We start from the raw sequence: 27,272 nt of genomic DNA, 5'->3' as shown, positions 1-27,272 counted from the left end.
GGTTGTCAGCCCTCCTTAGAGAGAAGGCTGAGTGTTAATACTCAGGCAGGAAAAAGAAAAAGAACACAGCCCATGTGAGGTAGAGAGCTGGAACTGAGATCTCTGCACTTAGCAAGGCCCATCTAGGAAGAGGGAACTAGAAATACTCCTCCCACCACCCAGAGAAGTTGCAAGGAAACTTGCCATCTGCCTGGAACTTAGGATAGGGAAAAATTGAAAACCCCACATCTAAGACATTTGCATATGAGGGTCCAACTTATATTTTCCCCATCAAAATCCCAACCTAAGACATCAACATAAAGCTGGTCTGAGATCCATGAAACCACTACAAAACTAGTGACACTGGTATTTCCACTACTGAGGGCACTACTCTCATGGGGAAAAATCAACCCCTACTGAAGATGATCTCACAACGAAAACAATTTAAAAATCACACACACACAGAGACTCTTGGAAATAATCCACCATCATGAGACAGAGTCAGTATTACAAATGGAAAATTCACTTTACAAAAAATGGATTTAATAGATGTGGAAAAGACTATAAAATAAATAAAGTTTAAATAATCAAGGAGATAAAAGTGGAACTAGAGACAACAATGAAAGAACAGGATGATGATGAATAAAGACAAAGAGCAGAAAGTATGCAGCATCCTCCACTTAGATAATTACTTAGAGCTCAGCATCTCCACAGTGGCAGGTGGGGTGGGGGGGTGGAGGGATGGGGAAATGTGGGGAGAGAATGGAGAAGATGCATCAAGAGATAAGTGCTAGGGCACCTGGTGGTACAGCCAGTTAAGCATCAGACAGTTTTCAGCTCTGTTCATGATCTCAGGATTGTGAGATGGAGCCCCATGTTGGGCTCTGCCCTAGTGCAGAGACTGCTTAAAACTCCCTCTGTCTCTGCTCCTCTACCCCGCTATCTCTCTTTCTCTTCTCTCTCTCAAACAAATAAATAAATCTTTTGAAAAAGAAAAGAGATAAGTCCTGAGAGGTAGACAGGATCAAGTTATGTAGAGTCCTGTGCCACCCTAAAGAGTTTAACTTTATCCCCCCAGCAAGGAAAAGACTTTAAAGACTTTTAATCAAGAAAGTGATGAAGAGATTTGTTTTAAGATGTTCTCTTTGGCAGTACTTGGAAAATGAGTGAAAGGAGACAAGAATGGAAAATGGAGACCACTCAAGATTTTTTACAGTAGACCAGATGTCTTTAGTTCCAAGCTGCACTTAGAGGCTAACAAACATTCAACTGGGTTTTTTTTTTTTTTTAAGATGTTATTTATTTATTCATGAGAGACACGCAGAGAGAGGCAGAGACATAGGCAGAGGGAGAACTAGGTTCCCCATAAGGAACCTGATACAAGACTTGATCCCAAGACCCTGGGATCACAACCTGAGCCAAAGGCAGACGCTCAACCACTGAGCCACCCAGGGACCCCAACATTCAACTGTTCTTATCAGAGTTCCAAACTTTGGTTGTCCTACAAACATGAGCAGAGATCCAGAAGCTGCAGGACTGCATGGAGCATGTATGCTATCAGACGGTGCAAATGTTCAGGATACAGAGATGAACAAAACATGGGCTCTTTTTTTTTTTTTTCTCTCCTCCAAGTGCTCAAAAACTAGCAGAAGAATCAGATGTGTAAATAAATAATTACACAATGTATTGTATATGAGAGAGGAATGAATAGAGCGGAGGAGGCTGGGGCAGAGGAGTGTTGACAAAGGGATTACAGAGAAAGGGACATTTGAGTTGAAGTGCAAAGGAAGAGTGAGAACATTCAATGCTGGAGGAATTTTGTAACCTCAATGACTCATGAATATAAGACCAAAATGATGAAAATTCAGGAACCACTTACCATAAACTTCATATCTTGATGATATTCTAACATATGAGTCATCATGTGGTATAAGAAAAGAATAAAACTTGATCGTCAGAGAGCTTTTAATGTAATACTAATTCTTTATTTTGGTATAGCAGATTAATTTCGCAAGCCTTAAACACATTCTTTTATCCTTACAATAACCGGTTGGTTTTATTCTACCCATTTTGAGATGGAGAAATTTATTAATAAGAAAGTAATTAGGGGCACCTGGGTGGGTCAGTCCGGTAAGCGTCTGCCTTCAGCTCAGGTCGTGATCTCAGGGTCCTGGGATGGAGCCCCACATTGGGCTCTCTGCTCAGTGGGGAGCCTGCCTCTCCCTTCCCCTCTACGGCTCCCCCTGCTTGTGCCTACTTGCTCGCTCTCTCTCTCTGTCAAATGAATAAATAAATAAAATATTTTTTTAAAAAACTGTTTTTAAAAGAAAAGTAATTAAAAACAAGACTAAGTCACAAGAAATAAATGTTAGCAGCCGAGCAGAGTGTGTAATGATAGAATGGGTCACATTTGTTCCATTTCACAGGGAAATTCCCAACTGTTCTGATCCATCTAGGCCAGGACACCATGGTTTTCTTTCCCACCTCCTGCTTTGACAAGGCAACTATATGGTAGCACAATATGCCACCCCCAAATATGTCACCTTGGCATAATAAGTATTTTGAGTTAAAAGCACATGAGAGGAAACAGATGTAAGAAAAGCCCTCTGCCCTCTCCTATTTGCCTAAAAGCATGAGATAAACTTACAAAGGACCCCCTCCTCCAAGAAGTAGAGCTAATCACCAAGACAACTTTAGATCCTTGTCAGCCTGGAGATGGCACCAGAGGAAACTACATCACAAACCTTGCTTGAACAAGCATTATCTACCATTAGTTTCCTATTTATCTGTGTTCCTGCAATTTGCTGCCACGAAAACTCACGAGTCCTTTTTCTTTTCCTTGTCACTTTTCCAAAAATATATTGTTCCTTTGCTAAGATGCTATATAAGCCCAAGTTCTAACCAACCCTATGAGTTACTCACCTCTGAGTGCCACCATATGTAAACAGAATGCATATGTTAATAAACTTCTGGTGTTTTTCTTGTGTTTTGTTTTGGGTTTTTTTTTACATATATCAGGCATGTTTTAATCAGACAGGTAAAAGAAAGTCTTCTCTTTTGAATTAAATAAACTATTAATTTATTAATAATAAATTAATTTAATAAATAAATTAAATAAACTATTTAATAGTTAATTAAGTAACCTATTCAACTGCTAGATGACTTTAACAGGCTTAAATTTTAAAACAAAAACAAACAAAAAAAAAACAGGCTAAATTTTACATATTTTGAGTTTTGTTCATTCAAAAAACAAGGATTTATAGGGGCACCTCAGTGGCTTAGTTTGTTAAGCAGCAGACTCTTGATTTTGGCTCAGGTCTTGATCTCTGGGTGGGCTTGGAGCCCCACCTCTGACTTTGTGTTGGGCTTGGAGCCTGCTTAAGATTTTCTCTCCCTCTGCCCCTCCCCTCTTGTGATCGCTCATTCTCTAAAAAGCAAAACAAAACAACCGAGGATTTATTTAAAGTTTTAAAATGCACTAGTAATATGAGGCTGTTATATTATGTGCAAATATTCTAATATACAACTATAGTATTTTCTTGAAATGCTTTGCATACATACTCAATAGCAACCCAGCCCACCATAACCAGTTTTTAAGGTATGAATGGCCACCTTGACCTGCTCTCATGGGATCCTTTCCTGGAAAAGCACAAAAGACCCTTTTTTTCCCTTCAAAATGAAAATCCCTTTAATGAAAATACTGGAGCTTACAGCCAATCCCAGACCAATGAAAAAGTCATATTTTCCACACCCCTAGATCATTTCATTTGTTACTGACGAAGTTCTTGTGAATTGTGAAACAGAGAAACCGCTGGTGCTGGAGGCAGGATTATAGAGTCTTTGTTTAACATGGTCTCTCTTATTTTCAAAAGGCTAGGAGAGGTTAGAGATGACTTATTCATTCTCATTTCCTCATAAGTAACACTCAGTATTCTGATTTAAAGTTTTAAACCTTGGCAGAGTAGCTCAGGCCCCAGTTGGAGGCCAGCCATGTGGCTGTCCCTCCACTATCCGGCCCTGGTCACCTCCACTCACAGGCTCACGCAGCCTACATGCGCTGCCCCCTCTTGGGCTCATATGGCCAGTGCCTTCATCACTGGGCAGTAAGAGGTAAGAGCAATCTAGGGCTGCTCCGTGCTCTCTCCCTCCTCCATGGGGGAGCACCCCAGCGTTAAACCTAACCCACAAGACCTGAGACTCCCACCATTACCACAATAAGGCTGCCCCCAAGCTACTTTTCTCTTATTAATGTGTCTTTCACATACCCAATTTATAGGGCCTCAGCCAGAGAACCTAGGAAAGTAGTAGGAAAAAATATTTTCTCTTCCCTGCAAATATTCTACATCTGTCCAGAGCACAAATAAGGACCCAGTACTTTTAGACTGTGGGCTGTCCATGAGCATAACCATTAGTTCCTGAAGGCAAGTGGTTCCTGAGGGCAAGTGGATCTCAAGCACAGTGTGGTGCTGACTCCCTCTGCATCCCGGTCCTTCCTTTCCCTCCCTGGCTCCATTCAGCTGGGCCTGTCCCTCCACATCTTCTTCTTATAGTCCCATTGCCCTTCTGCCACCCTTCTCACAGTCTCGGCCCCAAACTTATGAAGTGTTTATAAGTAAGCAACTGAAAATGCTTGCGATGGTGTTTGATTAAAGTCTGGGGATTCCCCAGGGTTCAAGTGAAGGTAAAACACAGAAGGAAGGGGAAAGACACAGAAATCAGAGTAATATTCAAGCTAACTCACCTAAAGAGGCAATTGGAGTTCAGAGAAGGAACAGATAGATTGTTTAAATGTAGGATATGTGCCAAGGCCAGAGCTGGGAGAGGATGGAAAAGAGGCATCTAGAGAAGAGAAAGAAATTTATAAATTTGAGGACTGAATGGGATCCTAGAGATCTTGGAGTCTGTCCTCCTGCCACTCCCACAGCTTAGTCCTGGCAGAGAGCCATAGAAGCTAAGATCCAGCTTGGACCACGTGGAGCCCTGTGAGAGACAGGCCTACCAGAGAACATCATTAATGTCAAGAAACGGTGGGAGGACAGGAGGAGGCAGAGAAACATAATTTGTGAATAATGAGCTTCCTCTGACAAGCAGAGCCAGTATTACAATTTTATTAAGTACATAATTCCTGCCCATTAAAGAGCCCATTGTCTTGATGACCTGGGAGACACTAGGGGAACAGATCATTCTTAAAAATGTACTATTTATTTGAACAGCTGATATTGTTTCTTCCCACTCACACGTACATTAGGCCTAGTGGGACTTAAATTGCTTTCTCTTAGTGAGGAAGCTACCTCTTGGTTGTAAATTATATGTCTTTGCTCGGACATTAAATCTTTAGGCCACTAGCAAACTACTGAGAAGATTACTATTCCCCCATAATACACTCTCATTCAAATATGTAAAAATACTTTGAGTTCTGGGGAAGAACAGCCCTGTACAAATAAACTCTAAGTGTAGTCAGTCAGAACCCACTCTTGGGTTTAGTGGGAGAGCTGGCATTCTAGATTCCTGAGGCCAAATCTATGTGCCACCTGTCTTGGCAAATAAAACTGCTTTAGCGCACAGCCGCACCCAATCATTTAGGTATTATCTATGACTATTTTCCTGCTATAATGGCAGACTTGAGGAGTTGTGAAAGAGACTGGATGGTGTGCAAAGCATAAAATATTTACTATCTGGCCTTCTACCAAGAGTTTGCCAACTCCTGGTTAGTCTCAGTCCTGTTACTACAAAGTGTGATTAAGAATACATTCCAGTCCTACCTCATCCCCTCTAATAAACCTTTATTGAGCACCTACTGTGTGGTAGTCACGGAAGTAGACACTGAGGGGGTGGGGTGGTGGGGGAGGAGAGTTCAGAGATAAATAAGGCTTCTGCCAAGAAAGAGGTAACATGAGTAATTTCAAGGTGTGTTAAATACTGAGATTAAAGTGGGCTCTGATACTAGGAAGCCAAAATAGGAGAACTTACCAGAAAGGGATAACGCCTTTTGGAGATATCAGACTGCAGCCAAGTGACAAAGACCAAGTAGCAGCTAGCCAATGGGAAGGGCTCAAGGGAAATAGGAGGACTTAAGAGCCCGGGCTGGTAGTCAAAAGCCAACATTTGGCTCCTTCTCTTTGCATGTCTGCCTTAACAATCTTTGTGGAGATAATGCACACAGCAGGCAGGGAGACAGGAGTGTCTGGAACTGTTACAGAGTTCCCATACTTCACTGCACAACAACTTGCTACTTAAAGACTAATGAAGGAAAAAATGAAAACCTTTCTTTTTTTAAAAAAAAAAAAAAAACCTTTCATATCAAACCTGTGCCAAATGAAGCTTCTGTCTCCATGAAATTCTAATCATAATTTTTAAAGCCATCTAGAACTTACTGATAAATAATTCTACTCAAAAAAAAAAAACCATAAACATTTTTTTTAATGTACAAAAATCAGGGGATATCCATTATGCAACAGGTGATGACATAAAGCTTTTCCTGTCTCATTTCTGGGCTGCACCCCCAAAACCAAATCAATGAGTGACACATAGACCCCTAGAAGAACTTCTTTGTAAACCTGTCTAGATGGTGTGAGTTGAAGAGAACAGAAAAGGTCCTACACTCCAGCAGTATCTCTCTCTTCCACCTGCCCCCGTCATGCCTTAAATTGCAGCCCTTTGAGGCACTCCTGAGGGTTAGCATAGTTAATTTTCAAAGGCCATGCACTCTTCAGGAGTATACATTTGGTACCTGAAAGGTATCACATATTAATGTCTTTCCTTTTACCCAGAACACCAGCAGGAATTATTTTTTCTGACTGCTTACTAAAATGTAGAGCCTAAGGGTTTTACTAGGACAAAAAGACCACAAATCCTGTCAGGGTTTAGGAGGTTATGAAAGAGCCTGAGCATGAGACATTGCACTGGAAGACTTAAGTGGATATGTTCTAAAAAGAGGGCCAGAGGGAGGCATGGGTGGCTTAGTCCATTAAGCATTGGACTCTTGATTTTGGCTCAGGTCATGATCTCAGGGTTGTGGGATGGAGCCCTGCATCAGGCTCTGCACTCAGCAGGGAGTCTGCTTGAAAGATTCTCTCCCCTTGTCCCTCCTCTCCACTCTGGTCAAGCGCATGCACATACCCTTTCTCTCTGTCAAACAAATAAATCTTAAAAAAAAAAGAAAAAAAAGAAAAAGAAAGGCCAGCAAACAAATAAGAAGCATAAAGATTGAGGATTTGTTTTTCCATATGTAGGATCTGTGAATGTGTGTCTGTGTTGGTGTATTTGTGTCTCTATGTTTGACAGGGGCAGGGGTTTCAGAGGGAAGAGAGGTGGGATAGAACCAAAAAGAGGGAGGAACAGGTGGGCAGAGTTTATCAGAGATAAACTTGCCCACATTCCAAATTTTGCTTAGCCATTTAAAAAAATCATCTTAATTCTGTAGTTAAAGTGTAAATATATGCTAAGCCTGGTGGAGGTATTTCCACATATTAGCATATACAATGTGAACTATTTGGAGGTGATTTGTGGTCAACAGGAGATGAATATTGGTATTTTTCCATTTTAAGCATCATCCCCTTAGGGTTAGAAAAGGTCTTTTTTTTAATGTATTTATATTCCTTGCTTTTTATAAATCTTGTGCCTCCTAACTGAGATTGCTTCCACTAGATGCCAATTAATTCTCAGTTCAGTGAGGTTATCACAGTACACTATATCTCAAGTCCTGAAGGGAAGCAATAGAACACCTGTGCATGATCCTTTAAGGGGGACTAAAAACTTCTCTACACCAACTCCCTACAGCTTTTATACAATTGGAGTAAGATTATTAAGGATTCCTTTGTATGTTCATCCTGCCTCCCCAGGGGAGAGTGGGAGGAGGGCTCCTTTCCCTTTCTCAAGCTGTCTTAGCTTAGTCTGCTATAACAAAAATATCATAGACTGGGTGGTTTAAACAACAGACATTGACTTCTCACAGCTTTGGAGGCTGTGAAGTCCAAGATCAAGTTGCCAGCCAATTTAGCTTCTGATGAGAGCCCTCTTCCTGGGTTTGTTATCACAGGCGAGTTCTCGCCTATCTCTTCTTCTTTTTTTTTTAAGATTTTATTTATTTATTCGTGAGAGAGAGAGAGAGGCAGAGACACAGGCAGAGGGAGAAGCAGTCTCCATGCAGAGAGCCTGATGCGGGACTCGATCCCAGGACTCCAGGATCATGCCCTGGACCAAAGGCAGGCACTAAACTGCTGAGCCACCCAGGGATCCCCTCGCCTATCTATTCTTATAAAGACACTAGTCCCACCATGAGGGCTCCATCCTCATGATGTAGTCACCACCCAAAGGCCCTGCCTCCTAATACCATCACACTGGGGATTGGGGCTTCATATAATTTAGGGGAAGACACATTTAGCACATATCACTTTCCAAATGGTTCTTCAAAAGAACCACTGTAGGGACTGGGGTGTCTGGCAGGAGGGGGTATGACGTCTCTCCACCCTTACTCCCTCCCCACCATCCCTCATCCCTAGACATCTGGATGCCAGCTAAGTCAGACCAATACCTAGGCCTCACAATGGCATGGGCCCTGAGTGGTGGTTCTTGGGAAAATCAGGCTGGAGTTTCTTGGATTTGTCAGGAGGGACATGGACAAGGTACCTGACTCTCTGATCTAGCTAAGTCTGATGAGAGCCTGGCTAGAGTTCCTCCTAAGCAAAGTGAAGAGAGGCCCACATCTGCAGACTGTCTGGAGCCCGGTGCTGGGTGTTCTATGGGTTAAATGAGAACTATGCAAGGCAACCATCTTTAGAAGTCTTGAAAGGACCCTATGGATGGGGTCTACTTGACAGGGCAAGGGCATCCTTGGAGAAGAAGCTGTGCGAGGTGTTCCATCAGAGGAAGTTGCTAAGCAGGGCTCATACTCAGTCATCTAGGCACATGGCTTACTTCATAACTAGAAGGACTTTGATAGTCAAAGTCAGGGAATGAGGCAGTATGAGGGCCTTTCGGGTATTCTCACAATTACTCCATGAGAGAAAGTATTGAGTGTACCTTGGGCATCTCTCCCCAGAGGGCCCAAAACACAAAATTGCAGCAGTTCCAGCCAACTAAGACTATGCCACTCCTCTCACACTTCCCACCCTCCTACATCCTACCCTGGAGGCATGAGAAACATGCTGATGGAAGAGAAAGGAGTGCAGGAAAGAGCAAAGAAGCTGACCAGATACCCTTCCCCCACTGTGGACTTCCAGGCCCCCCCAGACCCCACAGACCCAAGCTGTGGCAGATGGGAGAAGGTTTCTGTTGACCGAAGTACTCTGGTAGTACTCCAGGCTGAACTTTCTAGTACTGGAAAACAAAATTTATGATACAGATATTATCTAGAGGCAAGAAAGGAGAGCTGACAGAGGGCTTGAAAGAGTATTGTCTTCTACTTTGCTCCCTAATATGCCTGGCCTATTCAAAAAATGATTTTTTTATCTAAAGCATAATTTTTCAGCAATGAAACTGGTTTGCCTATTAATCCAACCCTGAAGGAAAGACCCAACAAAAAGATGATGTTTCAAGAAACACCATTAGCATTATATTTAAAATAAGGAAAGAGCTCACAGGGGGCTTCTTTGTGGGCCACCACTCATGCTAGTTTATCGCCTGTAGTCTTTCCTGGTGGTGGTGGCAGGTAAGTGGTATGCACATCTAAAAACTGAGTCCTTCATTTAGACTAGCCTCAAGTTTCGAATGCCAGTCAGAAAAGGATAAAATAAATCAAATGACTTGATAAAGTCACTCAGAATTAGTAGAAATAGGGATGCCTGGTGGCTCAGTTGGTTATGCTAACTCTTGGTTTTGTCTCAGATCATCATCTCATGGGTCCTGAGATCAAGTCCAACTTGGGCTCAGCACTCAGAGGGAGTCTACTTGAAGATTCTCTCCCTCTGCCCTTCCCCTGACTTGTACACGCAAACACACACACACTCTCTCTCAGTCTCTCTTTTTCAAATAAATAAATCTTTTAAAAAATATATTAGAAATAAAAAAAGAAAATAACAGACCCACAGTATGAGCAGTAATTTCTCTTCACTGTGCTCATGTTTTCCTGGGTCCTTTTTCTATAAACCAATCAAGCCTTCCCCATAGACTACAGACGTGAGGGATTCTTGGACATTACGTCAAGCACTTCTATCACTTATACCACATTGTCTAGGGGACACTTGCATCATTATTTCCAAGAAAATATCTATAAGAAATAGCACTGCAAATATTATAAAACTTGTTTCCATCTGAGGCACAAAACATTTTTCCCTAAATCTATAAACTAGAAAATAACATTAAGAAATAAAATTATTCATATAAATTTTAAATTCACAAGGGAAAGAAAACATTCCTAAAGCTGAATTGTCTAACACAGTGGTCACTGACCACTGTAGCTATTTTCTTTTTTTAGATTTATTTATTTATTTTTGAGAGAGAGAGAGAGAGAGAGCGTCTGCATTGGTGAGGGGGTGGGCAGGCAGGGAGCAGTGGCAGAAGAAGAGGGAGAGAGAATCTCAAGTAGACTCCCCACTGAGTGTAGAGCCCGATGGAGGGCTCAATCTCAAGACCCAGAGACCTGAGCCAAATTCAAGACTAAAGCTTAATTGACTGAGCCACCCAGGAGCTCACCCACCTCGCTGTAGCTATTGAAATTTAAATCAAAGTAAAAATAAACAAATATCCAGTTTCTCCATCACATTAGCCATGTTTCAAGTGTTCAACAGCTACATGTGGCTAGTGGCTACCATATTGGACCTGTAATACAGAGCACTGTCATCATTACAGAAATCAATATTGGACAACGCTGTTCTAGAGTTTCAGAGCCAATCATTTTGACACTGGGAAAACAACTCCTGTTTTCTCTGCATGACTAGATTCTTAATATTTTAATCCTCAGTGAATCTGAGCTTTTGTAAAGTATGAAGGTATATCAGAGGCTTGTAAAAACAGAGTATTATTCTCCATATTAGAGACAGATCAAGTTCCCTTGATAACTTTATTTTTTAAACAGCCTTACAAGGGTCAAAGACGGGCAAAAATCCAGAGTTGCAACACTTTTTCCTAGAAGCTTAATGCCTTTCAGATTGCTTGCAAACCATAAAAATTCAGCACTGGGGAATTTAAAATGTTAAGTTAGTGACCTCATACAATTAGCTGGTTCTCCAAAGCTTTCATGGTTTTTCTGCTAAACACAGAATGCACTTCTTTGTATCACATTCTTTTCCCATATTTGTAATTCTCACTTCCTTTTTACATGATACATGAATTTTAAAATATTAAGGCTACATTATTCACTGACATGAATAGATATATGAGTGCAAGGGTTGAAGAAAAGAGAACTTTCAAGGAAAATTTTTGGAATTCTGTGATCTTACAGACTAATAAACCTAGAGACCTAGTATTTACTTGGAACAAGAACAATTATGAGTTTCAAATGTTTGATATTTTGCTATACAGCTCTTCTTCCCCACAAAAATCAAACTGAATAAATCTTTGTCAGAATTTAAATTTTCCTCTCATTGCTTTCTCTGGAAATACTTGGTAGACTGGGTCATCAAGACCTTACATTCATTGTCTAATGAAAACATGATCAAATCTCAGACATTTTAGCTAATGTCTAGCCCAAATATGTTAATCTGCCTACAGTGGAAAAAATAGATATTTAACCTGTAGATTCTCATTGTAGTTTTTAAATTTTTTTTTTTTTGAAGGAGAGAAAGAGAATGTGCATGCAGAGCAGGAGGGGCAGAGAAGAGGAAGAGAGAAACTCAAGCAGACTCTGTGCTGACTGGGGATCCCTACATGGGGCTCATCCCAGGATCCCAAGAACATGACCTGAGCCGAAATCAAGAGTCCACCACTTAACTGACTGAGCCACCCAAGCACCCCTTGTATAATGTTTATTGTGGCTACCATTGCATGGTTCTGACAGTCAAACATCTGAAAATAAATTATTATGATAAAGAATGTTATTTTTAATATATGCAAAATTTATATTTTTAACAAGGCACTTTTTTAAATGGAAGGAGATCATTAATATATTCTCCTATCCTTTCCTACAATTAAAGAAAGACTTAGAGAGACCAACTCTAGAAAATGAATTAATAGTGTTCAACAATTTAGGCAATGCTACTAATTTTCAAAAGTTTACTATGATCCTCATAGGATGTTCCAAGACCTAGTCATAATATTGGTATAAAACAAACCACATAGGATATTAGAATTCAGAGAAGGGAAAGAGAAACAAAAGTTTGGGTAAAAATAATGGTAAAGACTTTGAATTTCCAGGATGGGAAGCATCCCAAGAAATTCCAGATGAAATAGGCAGTGAGAAAAGGAAATAACAGGGAAAATGCTGTAATCGGGACTTTTCAGACTTTAAAGTGCAAGGGAGTTACATCTCACCCAAATGAAGCTTTTGACAAAATAAATCTAGATTAGGAACTGAGACTTTGCTTTTCTAACAAGCTCCCAGGTTTTAAGTAACAAAGTCACAGGTAGACTCAACTATTATCATCAGTACATAACCCACATTTACACTGATGCTTTGATATTGAAGACTGATCCTCAAATAGTTTCCCTCATTTGATCATAAATGAATGAAATAGGATTCTGTGAAATATCTTGTCTTATACATCAACTCAAATCTACACCTGTCTCTCCCAAGCTGGCTGGCATTAGATATGCCAGTAGTACAAACATTCCATGCTCAGAGAAGTTTGGAAAATGTTAAGTCAAACACAGATAAGTTTCTTTACTATAAGACTCTCAGAGTCTTTAACACAGTGTACATTATGAATGAATCTTCAAGAGGGAGAATTGACCACACATAATGCTTTCTTCCTGGTTAACCTATGAATACTTCCTGGAGAAACTTGCCTACGTGGTGAAGAGCGATGTAATGACAAGTTCTGACGTCTCAATGGTTCTTAGATTCATAGATACTACTTTGGTCAGTGTAATTAGTGACACATTTTTAAGAGTAAGTCACTGATAAAGGAGTTTTCAAAGATGGTCAAGGCACCAGGTTAGAAATAATGATGGTCTTTGTACCAATCAGATGGAGCTCAGCAGAGAATGCTAGTGTAGAAAACCCCAGAAAGAACATGATGCTGACAAAGTACAGAAGGCATGGTATAGAATTTGGATGTGGAAAACCACCTTTTCACATGGCACAGTGTAGCTGTACCCTCTAAGGAAATGATAGTAGCAAACAGGATAGACTAGTCCTCTGTGTACCAAACAGAAAGAGAGTGGCTCATCACAAGTAAGAGCAGAAGTGCCCCACCCAGGGACATGGTTTAAATAGAAGATTTTCAGTCATCACAAGTGCCTTGTGATCATTGCCTTTCCATGTGGGGAGCAAGAGGAAATGTTTTCCAGCACAAGATGTGGGAAGATTGATCTCATCTCTGCCCAATATGACAACCAGGAGAGATCTTCTAACTATACAAAACACATGAAACCTAATGCTTCAAGAAATACTTCTTGACCTCTCTTTAAACTGGTTTTGTTGAAATAAATAGTAGATTGAAGTTTTGCCTAGGGCAAAGAAGCCTCAACCAAACTGACTTTCTCTTTTACACAAGTGTAGAATTGTACGTTTTCCAATTACACAAGGAAGTAGCAAATATACGCTTATGATAACTGAGTCTACCTGACATCAAAGACCCATCTCATGAAACTGGGGTGTAATGGTTCCCAAAATGTAACTGTAACTGAATCACCTGGAGAGCTTGTTAAAACACAGATTCTTGGGACCCACCATGGAGTTTCTGATCCAGTTAGACTAGGATGGAACCTTAGGATTCTCATTTCTAACAAGTTTTCCGTTGATGCTGCCACTGCTGGTTCAAGATCCTTACTTTAAAGAACTCTGCTGGAATGAAATTTCCCTCACAGGTGAAGAGTCTGGGGCATATAAAAGATATTATCCCCTAAGGTGGGACCACAAACAGCTCCCCTGACCACAAGTCTGTGTGCCATCTCCACTCCTGTATCGAGAAAAATTGTGAAAGACTTTGATGTGGGCAAAAGATGACCATTGTGTCCTGTCCATCTACTCTTCTAATGTATCTTTGCTTCCACTGCCTTTCAGCTGTTTTACAACCATGAAAGTTGTAGAGAACTGATCGTAATGCAAATGATTATTTTGTGAAGAAATGCAAGTGACTTGAGATCTGTGAAATACAATTGGCTGTTGGGCTGTCAGTACTCACCAAACATGCATCATATGTAATACTAGGCAGCATTCTCAATCACCTGTGTGTGCACATGTGTGTGCATGTGTGGAGGTACGTTCAACACCCTCTTGAATTTGTAACAGTTTAGTAGTGCTTTTTGAGTGGCAAAATAAGGATCTCCAAAAATCTGCAATAAAATCTCTGGCAAAAGTCAAAACTAACTTTTTCCATATTCTGGAAATTAACCAAAGAATTACAAAATTCCAAGTCATGTTTATCAAGAAAAAATGGCTGAATCTTGGTAAGAACCCTCTTTCCCTCCCTAGCTACATGGTAGCCTAGAGGGCCAAATATTTCATACCTGTGTGAGCTGGGCAAACCAGCAACCTAACTGAAGAGGACAGAATGGGTTTGGAACTTCCCAAAAGCCCCATAATTGCCAACATTTGACCAGCTTATGGCAAGCTTATTGAAAATCCCCATTCTGAGGACGTGTCTTTATTTCACCTGACTCAGATCAGGCTCTGTACCAACATCCCTGATTCTAGGGAATTGGAAAGAAAAAAAAATCGGTGGCAATTGTTTAACATTGCAGCTGTCTGAGATGATGTTACTGAATGAAGCTAATCAAAACACCTGAAAAGAACAACAGGGGAATTTGAGGTCCATAAGGGACTTTGAAAAGCTCACATGCTTTCTTGGAAGTCTAGAACACCATGTGCAGGGGTGTGCATACACCGAAAAGTCCTTAAAAGGTCCTAATCTCTCATCTCTACCTTGCCTTGAGGCTCTGCACAAGCTGAGGCAGAGTTGTGAACTGCCAACAAGATAACTGAAGATCTAGCGCAACACACACAGGCTGGGAGAGTTATTAGTTCAAAGTGTTTATGGAAATCTCTGTCTAATCATTAGCTGACCACCAAGCTAACCAGGCAGAGACTTCAATGGCCACATATGACAAAGAACACAGGCTTTATAGAAAGAGTGCAGGAAAGTCACTAAGCACATGAATAAGCAAACAGCAACCATATAACAAAAACAAAAAAACATCAATGACAACAACCCTGGGGAAAGCATCTGATTTCCAGAGTTGCCACAATATATTGTTTAAAACAGAAAAATATGAGACACACAAAGAAATAGGCATGTATAGCCCACACAAAAGAAAACAACCAGTCAATTCTCCCTAACATAGTCCAGACTTTGGACTTCTTAAACAAAGACTTTAAATCACCTAATGAACCAAAGGAAACTATGTTTAAAGAACTAAAGGAAAGTATGGGAACAATTCAAAAATACAATCAAGACATCAATTCCATTTACAAAAGAAAAAAATAGAAATAAATTTTTTGAAGCACAAAATTTGTATACTGAAAATCTACAAAATGTCAGTGAAAGAAAGAATATCTCAATAAATGAGAAAACATCCCATATTTATGAATCAGAAGGCACTGTTATTGTTAAGATGGCAATATTCCACAAATTGATCTATGCATTCAACTCAAGCCCTCTCAAAGTACCAGCTGCTATTTTTTGTGGAATTTGACATGCTGATCTTAAAATTTATATGGAAAAAGAATATTCAAAGCAATTAAAAAGATTTAGAAACATGTAGGATTTTTTTTTTTTTTTTGAGAGAGAGAGAGTGTAAGCATAAGCACACCAGCAGAGGTGGAGAGGTGCAAGGGAGGGGCAGAGGGAGAGAGAAAATCTTAAGCAGGCTCCACACCCAGTGTGGAGTCCAACACACCACTCCATCTCATGACCTGAGCCAAAATCAAGAATCAGATGCTTAACCAACCGGGCCACCCAGGCATCCCAAAACTTGTAGGATTTAGACTTCTCAGTTTCAAAAGTATTTACTACAAAGCTACAATAATAAAGTAGTAAAGACAATTTGGTACTGGCATAATTCAATGGATAAACAATAATCTTTCTTGGATCCTCGCTTCCAAGATAACGAAGAAAAGAAGGAATAATGGTCATGCCAGAAAGGGCTCTGGCCAAGTGCAGCCTGCTTGTTGCACCAACTGCATCCATTGTATGCCCAAGGCAAGGCCATTAAGAAGTTTATTTGGGCAGCCCCGGTGGCTCAGTGGTTTAGCGCCACCTTCAGCCCAGGGCCTGATCCTGGAGACCGAGGATCAAGTCCCACGTCGGGCTCCCTGCATGGAGCCTGCTTCTCCCTCTGCCTGTGTCTCTGCTTCTCTCTCTCTGTCTCTCATGAATAAATAAATAAAATCTTAAAAAAAAAAAAAAAAGAGTTTGTTATTCAAAACATAGCAGAGGCTGCTGCCATCAGGGACATTTCCTAAGCAAGTGTCTTTGATGTTATATGCTTCCCAGTGTGATACTACTTCACTGTATGAGCTGCGCTGTGCACAGCAAGGTAGTCAGGAATTGCTCTCCTGAAACATGGAAGGACCAAACACTCCTACCCCGACTGAGACCCAAGGGTGCTACCCCAAGACTTTCAACAAAGCCCATGTGAGGAGCTAAGTCCTTAAGGACTGAGGAAACACTGTTCTCTGGAAAAAAAAAAACATAAAATGGAGGGTATACTTTAAATACATACACACATAACAACAACAACAATCTTTTCAATCAAAAGTATTGGAACAACTGATGCAAAGGAATAACAATTGAACCCCCTACCTCACACTCTATATAAAATTACCTATATATTTACAAATATTATCTCCCATTCTACAGGCTGTCTTTTCATTTTGCCGAACATGTCCCTGGTAATTAAACTGCAAGGCCAAATGTGTCTTCTCCACAAAAGCAATATTATTTGTATATCAGCCACTTGGGGGTGGAATTCACCTTGGGTGAGCTAATCTAGGAGCAATTTTAGAAGATATGTAAGAAATGGCAACGGCATTCCTACTTCCAAAGGACGAGCTTATACACAAACTTAGATCAGACCCATTCTTCTGTTCTTCAAAGATTGTTTTACGTGTGTCCTTCTTTCCATTGCTGTGTTTAATCAGATCTATGCTGCTTTCCTACAGAAAACTCCTGAACATATGTTCTGCAAATTTACCTCCTATCACCCAGGGTAGAGAGGAAGATGGAGCAGGGGTTTTCCTGAATGTGTAGCAATTGTAATGACTCATACTACTTCCTTATTCTAACCCTATCAGTGAGGTGGAGAAAGCTCACAGTCAGGCCTGGGGGAAACCATCTTTACTTAGAGGGTCCTCTTGGTGTAGTGATTGCTTTTTGTTTTCCTTTTGCCACAAGACAAAGCAAGGAAATAAAAAATGCAGACCAAAGTAGAGAGAGCTTAAAACTATAGGACAACAAGAAAGAGTCATCTGTAAAATAAATGTAACATATACTGAAATGAATTCCTTAGTATATACCATTGAGAAAGTCAAACTCAGCATGTTTCTTTTTTTGTGTGGTCAGGTACTAAATGGCTCTTTCATTATACAAGGCCAATAAAGAGAACAGCGGTGAAGAAAAGAGGAGGAAGGAGTGCAAAGAGGGGTAAGTGTGAACATAGTTTTCCAGCATGGGTAGTCCAGATAGTATCTCAGTTCCCCAAACACTGTTTGCTTTGTAATTTCATTGCATTACTCTTTCAGATGTTTTCTCTCTGAATGGCTAGAAGTCAACAGCTCCAGACTGTAAATCTGTCTGTTAAAGCAAAGCACTCAAGTCCTTTCCAATTCTCACCACTCATAAAAAAAAGGAATAATTGAGGGTTTTATACCTTAAGAGATTTCTCGAAGCTTTGCACAGAGATTAAACATCAGCAATTATGTAAAGCTATTCATAACTTAAAACTGAAGGGAAAGAAGCCAAGCCGTTGAGGAAACCAGAGCCAAAAAAGGATTGCTGTTTAGTTCACTGAACCATGCTGCTTTTGAAATACTATAATTCAGATCAGTCAATGAAATTTGTTTGCTTAAAATTTCCTTTTCTTTATTAAAAAAGGACCTCGGGTAGGGAATGCATGAGCTGCCATCCCATAAAACAGGCATAATTATACCACACTGTATGTGGTGTCATGATAATTAAACTTAAAAATTTATAGGTAAAAGACCTAACACAGTGTCTGGCACATGTTAAGGGATTGGTAAGACTTGGCTGCCATAGTTTTTATTATTGCTGGTATTATCATTACTATTATTATAGAGGTAGATCTGTGAGTGACAGTTGCTGGTAGTTAGTGAACTGATCCAAATCATTCAGAATGCTTATGTTGGATTTCACGGACATGTACAGAAAATAGAATATTTCAGATTTTGTGTCATAATATAATTAGTGCCAGATTCTCAAAAGAATCCTTAATTTTTACATTATTATCCAAAATTAATTTCGGTGCCAAATTCCTGTATGTGAGTCTCTGACCCCAACAACTAATTTATTCACCAGTTAATTTCTAAATCCTGAGTTTATATCATTATAAAGATGTCATATGCCCCAAAAGCACCTTTAAAAAAAAAAAAAAAGGTTTTATTTATTTATTTGAAAGAGAGCACAACACAGGGGGAGGGGCAGAGGGAGGGAGAGAAGTAGACTCTGATGAGCAGGAAGCCCCTACATGGGGCTCCATCCCAGGACCCAGGGATCATGACCAGAGCCTAAGGCAGATGCTTAACTAACATCTGGGTGCTACCCAGACACCCCCCAAAATCACCCTGTAAAGAAAGACTACATGAGAAAAAAATGGGACAGACTTTGATTTACTAAGCATCCTCTAGCTCAACCATCTAGGTTATCTATGCCTTTGTTTGCCTCCAATGAGACCATTTCACAACCTAGATACAGAAGTTAACTTGTAGAAAATTTATTATAATGCAAACAATTCCTGTCCATAAAAAATGCAAATTGTTTTCCTGTGGCTATTGACCAGTCTTATCAGTTGTGCATGTATTTGAGAATTCATGTCACATTCCTTTTCTGACTATAAACATGTGATTCTCTTTTCAACTGGCTGCAACATCTATTGGCCCCTCATTAATTCCTGAGCTAAATACTATCTTTGATACATGTTTATTTTATATTGTATGGAAGTCATAATTTTATCTTCATTGAAAATTTCTCCTTCAATAAGTATAAGCATCACGTTTATATGACTCCCTGAGGAACACATCTGAAATTCAAACAAAGAACTTTGCCCACACATATGCTAGTCAAGGCCAGAATTATGCCCTTCTTCCTGTTGCATCTGGACAGTCATTGTAGAAAGTCAGTCAAAGATGTCTGTCGAAGCTTACCAAGTGAAGAATAATGTCCTGGGCATTTTTAAATAGCTTTTTCCATACAAGAAAAGACTGCAAGGTTTCTAAGGCAATGTACAATGAGTTGCTGAGGGAAAATAAGTATTAACCCCAGGAAGTAAGATCCCTCTAGAGGGCTTCTTGGAAAAAAAAATATGGAAGCTAGATTTGGGTTCAAAGAGGATTAAGCTCACAAGAATGTAAAACTAACACTCTTTGAGGTTTTAAACTAAAATTTGGTTAATGTCTTTCAGGAAAGCAAAGTATTGAAAAGTATTTTGTTTTCATATTTTATCATTATAGTTGTTCAAAATACAGGAACAGAGGGACACTGGCTGGCTCAGTCAGAAGGGCATGGTCTTGACGTCACTAGTTCAAGTCCCACATTGGCTGTAGAGATTATTTAAATAAACTTTAAAAATGAAATATAGGAATAGAACCATTCAGATTTTCTCTAGGAAGTATGTTGCTAAAATTTCAGGGCTTTCTTCTTACTTTAATCTTACATAATTACAGAATTGAATATTTTACAACTATAATACCATTCCACTTACATAAGTAACTTTTTATATAATTGAAATAATTATGTGGGAGGATTTTAGTCAACCCAACTGTGTTACCATTCACATAAGGTTATAGAATTACTAAGACATTTAAAACATATTTCTATGTGAATGTGTAGTGTTCTAACAAAAGTGGTATCAAACTATAATCATATAAGTATCTAGAGATTACAAATAATGACCATCTAATGAATATGACTAATTATTACAAAAAATTAAGAATCTCAAGATGCCAATGATAGAGCACTTAAAGTCAGTGCAGGGCCTTTCTGAGTGTGGATCCTGGGCAACTGCCCAGGTGGTGCATCTATGAAGCCAACCCCTCTTAGCATTGTATGATTAACACTTTGATGTCCTTGAAGTCTCCACAGAGCTCTCACTGTATCCCCTTCCTCCATGCCCTCGAAGCTTCTCTTTTTATATATTTTTTAAAAGATTTTATTTATTTATTCATGAGAGACACAGAAACAGAGGCAGAGACATAGGCAGAGGGAATAGCAGGCTCCCTGTGGGGAGCCCGATGCAGAACTCGATCCCAGGACCCCAGGATCACAACCTGAGCTGAAGACAGATGCTAAACCACTGAGCCACCTAGGTACCCCTGAATCTTCTCTTTCTTTCAAAATCTTTAGTTTGTATAACAATATAAGAAATGAGAGGGCCTAAAGAGAAAACATTAATTGGTTTTAGATATTTTCCCCCCTTTCCTGAATATCAGGGTTCACAGACATTTCCCTGACTTTTGACTGCCTCTAATATGAAGCAGTATCCCGAGTTGCTTCCTTGCCATGCATATACACATGGAAAACATTCATGGGGCTGTTTGTATGTAGGGGATTGATTCCTATCAAATAAACTAGGAATATTTGTCAAAGGCCCTTGACATTTAATACGGAAAAATGACCTATAAGAATCACATCATCCATATATAGTGTAGAGTGAACTAATTTCTCAGGAAGATGGGATATACCTGGATCATAAAAGATTTATAAGGCAAATTAAAGGCACATAGTCTAATCAAAATAGCTTCTGATTGTTTTATTTCCTGTGCTACTGCATTTTTCAGGGCTCTCCAGAGAAACAAAACCAGTACAAGGAACTGGCTCATGCAATAATGAAGGCAGGCAAGTTCCCAAATCTCTAGGGTGAATCAGTAAGTTGGAGACTCGGGAGAGCGGACAGTTTATTTCCAGTTGGAGTCTGAAGGCCTGAGGACCAGGAGAGCCAGCGGTGTGGTTCCTGTCTGAAGGCAGGCCCACTGGAGACCTACGAGGAGCTGGCTTTCAGGCAGGAAGAAATTCTCTTTTGTTTGGAAGAGGGTCAGCCTTTTTGTCCCATTCAGGCCTTCGGTGCAGTGTAAGGCCCACCCACACTGGAAAGAGCGATCTGGGTCATTCAGTCTATCACTTTAAAAGTTACTCTCATCTCCAAACACCCCGATGGAAGCACCTAAGCTAATGTTTGACCGAATAGCTGGGCATCCTGGGGCCCAGGCAAGTTGACACATAAAGTGAACCATCACGGACACCCTGATGTCACAAACCCTATAAAGCCCTTAAAATTCCTGGCTTCCCACTCAGGACAGAAAACTAGCTACTGTTCATCATATCTGCTCAATTCTACCATCTGGCCATAACTGAAGAGTTAATTAGAACAAAAGGTAAATTCTTACATCAACAGTTTGCTGAGTGCGAGGCATAAGCCCAGGAGGAGAAAAATGACCCAAAATAGCTGATTAATACAAAGAATATTGGGGAAGAAGCAGCTTTATTTAAGTGGGTTTTACCTAGGAACTTCCTTCTTTCACTTTTTAGCCCTCTTGCTAGGGATGTGATTTTCTCTCGTGGTCACCCATCTAGGGTTGGAACTGTGCGAGGATCATCACTGCTGCCGAATGGAACAGGTTGGGTTGGGTAGGATACAGAATGAGGGTGAACCACTGCAAGTGGATGGGAAAGTAGCTGTGGGCACAGGCACCCGCGGCCTTGGGGCAACAGGAGTGGAGGAGAAAACCAAGGGGAAGGTAGAAAAGAACATTGGAAGGAGAAGCGAGGAAGAGACTGGAGGGCAAAATTGGGGTGAGCCAGGTGGGCTGGTTATGGTAAGCTCTACATTCCTGAAGAAGATGCTCCAATTCCACCAAGGCGAGAGAAGCCAACCTGGAGCTTGGAGAAGGCTCAGGTGATAAGAGAGGAAAAAGAGCTGTCATCACTGAATTCCTTGAGAAAAAAACTATTAAGAAGAAGCTTAGGGCTTAAAAGACAGTGGCATTGATGGGTCAAACAAGCTGGAACTAAAAGGCAGATTTGATTAAATAGTTAACCACGACAAATGCCAGGGTCTTTCTTACCTTAGGGTTTTGTTCCCGCTCTTCTCTCTGTCTGGAATGCCTTCACTGTCTGCCGTCACCTGGCTCACACCTGTTAATTATTAGGTCTCCACCTGGCTGCTTTTCCTCCCAGAAGACACCTCTGACCCCAGGAGACAGGGTTTGGTGCCTTCCCCCATGTTTTCAACTCACCCTGTCTTAGAACTTATTGTACTGATTGGGATTGCTTTCTGCTGTGCCTGTTTTCCAGCAGGGGCTGGGAGCTCTTTTATGGCAAGGATTGTGCTTTGTGTAAAGTTGTATCTCCAGAATATCCTTCAGTGCCTGGCACCGTATACCACTTTACTAGTTATTTGCTAATTGAAAGAGTAGAAGAATGCGCAAGGACCCTACTGAGGCTCTCTCAATAGCACTTAAGGTGCTGTGCTGGGCCTTTGGTGGTGGAGCATTGGGAAGAGTGGGGTAGAAGTTGGGGTGAGTCAAAGCAAATGGACACTCGGCCTGGCCTCAGAGAGCCTGGTAACAGCTGTGACTCAGGGTATGACACAAGGCAGGTGAAATAATACAATACTGTAGCACAAGACGGGAGAGCCAGAGTGCCAGATTTAGTCAATAAAAATATAGGGTCCCAGGTTAAATTTGAATCTCAGATAAGCAACTAATAGTACATATACATCTCGTGGACTATTGGGGGCATACTAAGGCTGATAGTTACGCATTGTCTATTAAAATAAAGGTTTGAATTGGCCTCTTGTAATTTATCGGCCCTGAGGGAGAGGAACATGGTTTATAAGAGATGATATTCCCTCTGTCTGTTAGGGGGTGATACGGGGACATAAGAGATGATTCAGGAAAGATTTTCTAGGCAAAATGGGAATCAAATTGGTTGCAAAGGATGCAAGCCGAAACGTGAAGCAATACACTTGAGGCAGGAGGTATCTTGGGCGGAAAGTCAGTGCAGAGTCAGAGACTGGCTGCAATCTGGTTTGGCCAGTGTGAGGAGGTGTGACATGGGTGGTGAAAAACCCAGCTAGATGGTTGGGCTGAATCTGGTGACTCTGCATGTGTCAGAGCCTCAGCTACCCCCGTGCCCCCACCCCTTGCTTTGGCTGGACTTTGTGTACAGGCTGGGCAGGATCTTGCTGCCCGGGCCAATGTTTCATCTTTGCCCAGCTGAGCAGTGCTGGACATTAGTCTCTCCCTGTCAATAATGAAGAAGAAGCACCAGGGACATTTTGCAAAGGTTGTACATTGCTCAATTGTTTGCATTTTTTCAAATGCTGGTGTCAAAACAGCATCTCTAGCCAAGTCAAGGAGAAAGTGAGTATTAACAATGACTTATGAAAACAAGATGGGAAATACTAGCAACTTGGAAGATATTTATAATGTAGTCTTTTCTGCTTTGCTCTTACAACTTTATTTAGCATTATGTGGTAAATATATAATGAAATTGGTAAAAAAAAAAAAAAAAAGCTTACTTAGCATCTAGGTAAGAGGTGGATATGTTTATATAACCTTTATTGAGCACCTACTATGTTCCAGGAGGCAGTATATACAATTTCCCATAGTCTTTTTTTTTTAAGATTTTATTTTTTTAAGTAATCTCTACACCCAATGTGGGGCTTGAACTTACAACCCCGAGATCAAGAGTTGCCTGCTCCACTGCCCAAGCCAGCCAGATGCCCCGACAATTTCCCTTACTCTTAACTACAACACTACTATAATGTTATTACATCTATAAACATATACAATAATACTATAACACTATTGTGTATGCATAATAATTGTTATGTGTATCTTGCTGAGGTTCACATTTATTTGCTCATCTATGGTCACTCAACCAGCAATTTAGTTATTTTGGAATTCAAATCTGATTCGACTCTAACATCTGTGTTGTTTCCGTTATATCACACCTATAGATACAGACCCATGGGTAAATAACAACCCTTGAGCCTTATGGCACACACCCTGTAGGAGCAGAAAGGAAAGAACATCTAATTCTGTCTTATGGGCATCAGGAATGGCTTTGTAGGGGATGCTTGAGTAGTGATTGACAATATTATCTCATCTCCTAATCAGATTAATAATGAGCAACGTATGGAGAGTACTCACAATAACAGAAGTATCAGAAGTTTTAAAAACATATTGTATTAATTCTAAAATGCTCTCATTAGGTTTTTGTAATCTTTTATTAACCCTTACTTGCATTTCAGGCATTAAAACACACCTAATACCCTATTTCCATGTTTTATACACACATTTTCATATCAATACAGACGTGCATCGCTGCACAAGGTGACAGAGCTTCCTATTTGTAGAGATATTTGTTTTAATAATTAACATACTCTGGATAGATATTTAAAATGAAAGAATTTGGATATGATTAATATTTTCCAAGAACTCTCAACTGCTAGGACAGAGGAAAGTGCTGCTGCCGAAACTGATTAATGGAGAGCCTGACCTGCTGATATGGGCATGTTCTGGGTCAGCTCCCCAAATAAAAGATTGCACCCCCATCACTGCTGACTCACACGTCCCCTGGAGGGTTGGCATTTCCTTCCTGTGGCAGGATCTTCTGCTTTCACCCCCGCACATTTCACTCCATATACTTGCTCTTTTTCTTCCATACTAAGTTCCAGACAATAGGATTTTATTAGAGTTCCCAGAGAAAGTGAACCAACAAGAGATAGAAAGGGTGGGGGGGGGGGGTTATAATGAGGAATTGGCTCATGTGCTTATGGAAGCTGACACATCCAAGATTTGGCATCTGTAAGCTAGAGTCCCAGGAAACCCAATGGCGCAATTCTCCTCTGAAGGCCAGCAGGCTTAAGAGTCAGAAAGAGCCAATGTTTCTGTCTGGTCTGAAAGCAGGAAAGAGCCAACATCCTGACTCAAGGCAGGCAGGCAGGCAGGAGAAGGAATTCCCTCTTATTCATAGCCTTTTTGTTCTATTCAACTGACCGGATGAGGTCCACCCACATTAGGGAGGACAATCTGCTTTACTCAGTTTATTAATTTAAAAGTAAATCTCATGCAAAAACACTCTCATAGACACACCCAGAATAATGTTTGACCAAACACCTGGGCACCCCATGGCCCAGAAGGATCTTGCGGCAACTTCCAGGATAGCCAGCCCATCCTGGTGGCCCCTCGTCTTCTGTGTCCCTTCCTCACTGTAACCATCCTGAACCATAACAATGAGCTGCTGTCGTCTTGGACCATAATGATGAGGGACATCCCTCCGTCACAGCAGAGAAATTGGAGGCTCTGAAGATTTTATGGAGCAGGATCTCTAAATCAACCCAGGACTCTACATCCCCAGTTTTTCACATCATAGAAGAAAAAAATCTTCCCGTTGTTATTTGGTGGTGGTGGCTGGGAGTGGGGGACAAGCATGAAATCTGCCCTTTGCAGCTGATTGTTTTTTAATCAGTTAATGAACATATAATGTATTATTAGTTTCAGAGGTAGAGTTTAGTGAATCATCGGTTGCATAGAACACCCAGTGCTCATCCCATCACATGCCCTCCTTAATGCCCACCACCCAGTTACCACATCCCCTCACCCACCTCTCCTCCAGGAACCCTGTTCATTTCCTAGAGTTAAGAGTCTCTGGTGGTTTGCTTCCCTCTCAATTTTCACCTTATTTTATTTTTCCTTCCCTTCCCCTCTGTTCATCTGTTTTGTTCTTAAATTCCATATATGAGCGACATCATATGGTATTTGTCTTTTGCTGCCTGACTTACTTCACAGCTGATTCTAATCCTAAATGATGCGCCTCTCTTTTTCTCCTGTTGCACATTACAGAATAGGATTACAGATTGAACAAAAAATTAGCTAAAATACAGCTAGAAAGAAAGAAAACCGTAAGAGCTGTGTAGCTCACCACCTGTACAGTGAGGATAATCATAAAACTTCATTCAGCACAGTAATCTTTTGTGCGCCTTTCACATTTCATTTCTTTCCAAAAATAACCTTGTGAAGCAGAGAAAGCTGATGTTTTTATCCTCATTTTTCTCTCTGAAAAATCCAGGATTGCCCCTGCTTGGATGATAATTTGGTTTTAATTGATTCCTCATTTCAAACTAGGCAAAACCATGCAGTATCAAGTGGACCATCGAGTATCTTGTTACACAGAATGCTATCACTTTGCAAACATTTACAAGGAGCTCTAACACCTCTTATAAATGCAAATTAAGCCTTAAAGCAAGATTCTGAAATACCAGTAAAATTCTGTTTTAACATGATGGGCGTCCAAATGTTAAATTTAAACTGCATTTCAGTGAAAACTTCTGGTCACTGTGGAACAAAAGGATTTGGGCCTGTCATTTGTTTGTGGTACTGGGTTTTCAATAAAGCTAGGAAACACTACAATTGGTGTCACAATGCGTGTTAGCATTAAGGGTCACGAGAGGGGTGGCCGGCTGGCTCAGTTAATGGGACACAAGACTCTTAATGTTGGGGTCGTTGGTTCGAGGCCCATGCTGGGTGTAGAAATTACTTAAAAATAAAATCTATAAACAAATAAAGGCCAGAAGAAAACCTAAAGCTGCAAGAACTTCTTTAACTTTATCCCAGCCCACTGTTACTCTAACTTACTTGACCATTTTCTTCTCCTTTTTTTTTTTTTTTTAATGCTTAACATTTCTGATGTTGCAAGAGCGTGGTTTCAGAAATCCTATACCACATTCTACTTCCAGAACACTTTCTTCTAAACACACAGCAGTTAAGGATGCGGTTGGGAGGGGCAGGGTAGGCTTGCAGAGCCATCTCCACACCACCTTCCTTAATTAGGATTGCCAGATTTATCCAATAAAAATACAGAGTTCTGAGTTAAAATTGAACTTCAGATAAACAGCTTTTTTTATGCAATGTTTGTAACATACTTATGCTACATATATATTTATATACACAGTCATTGTTTATCTGATTTTTTGAAATTCAGTTTTAACTGGGCATCTCGTATTTTGTCTGGCAACCC

At 40.5% G+C, this 27,272-nt stretch overlaps 1 pseudogene; it reads left to right on the top strand.

The window, feature by feature from the left end:
* The first annotated feature begins 9,113 nt into the window (after positions 1-9,113).
* LOC102151635 lies at positions 9,114-16,656 on the top strand (annotated as a pseudogene).
* Positions 16,657-27,272: the final 10,616 nt, after the last annotated feature.

This window comes from Canis lupus, chromosome 31, assembly GCF_011100685.1.
Source record: "Canis lupus familiaris isolate Mischka breed German Shepherd chromosome 31, alternate assembly UU_Cfam_GSD_1.0, whole genome shotgun sequence".
Taxonomy (NCBI): Eukaryota; Metazoa; Chordata; class Mammalia; order Carnivora; family Canidae; genus Canis; species Canis lupus.
This window is presented reverse-complemented; position numbering and strand designations above follow the sequence as displayed.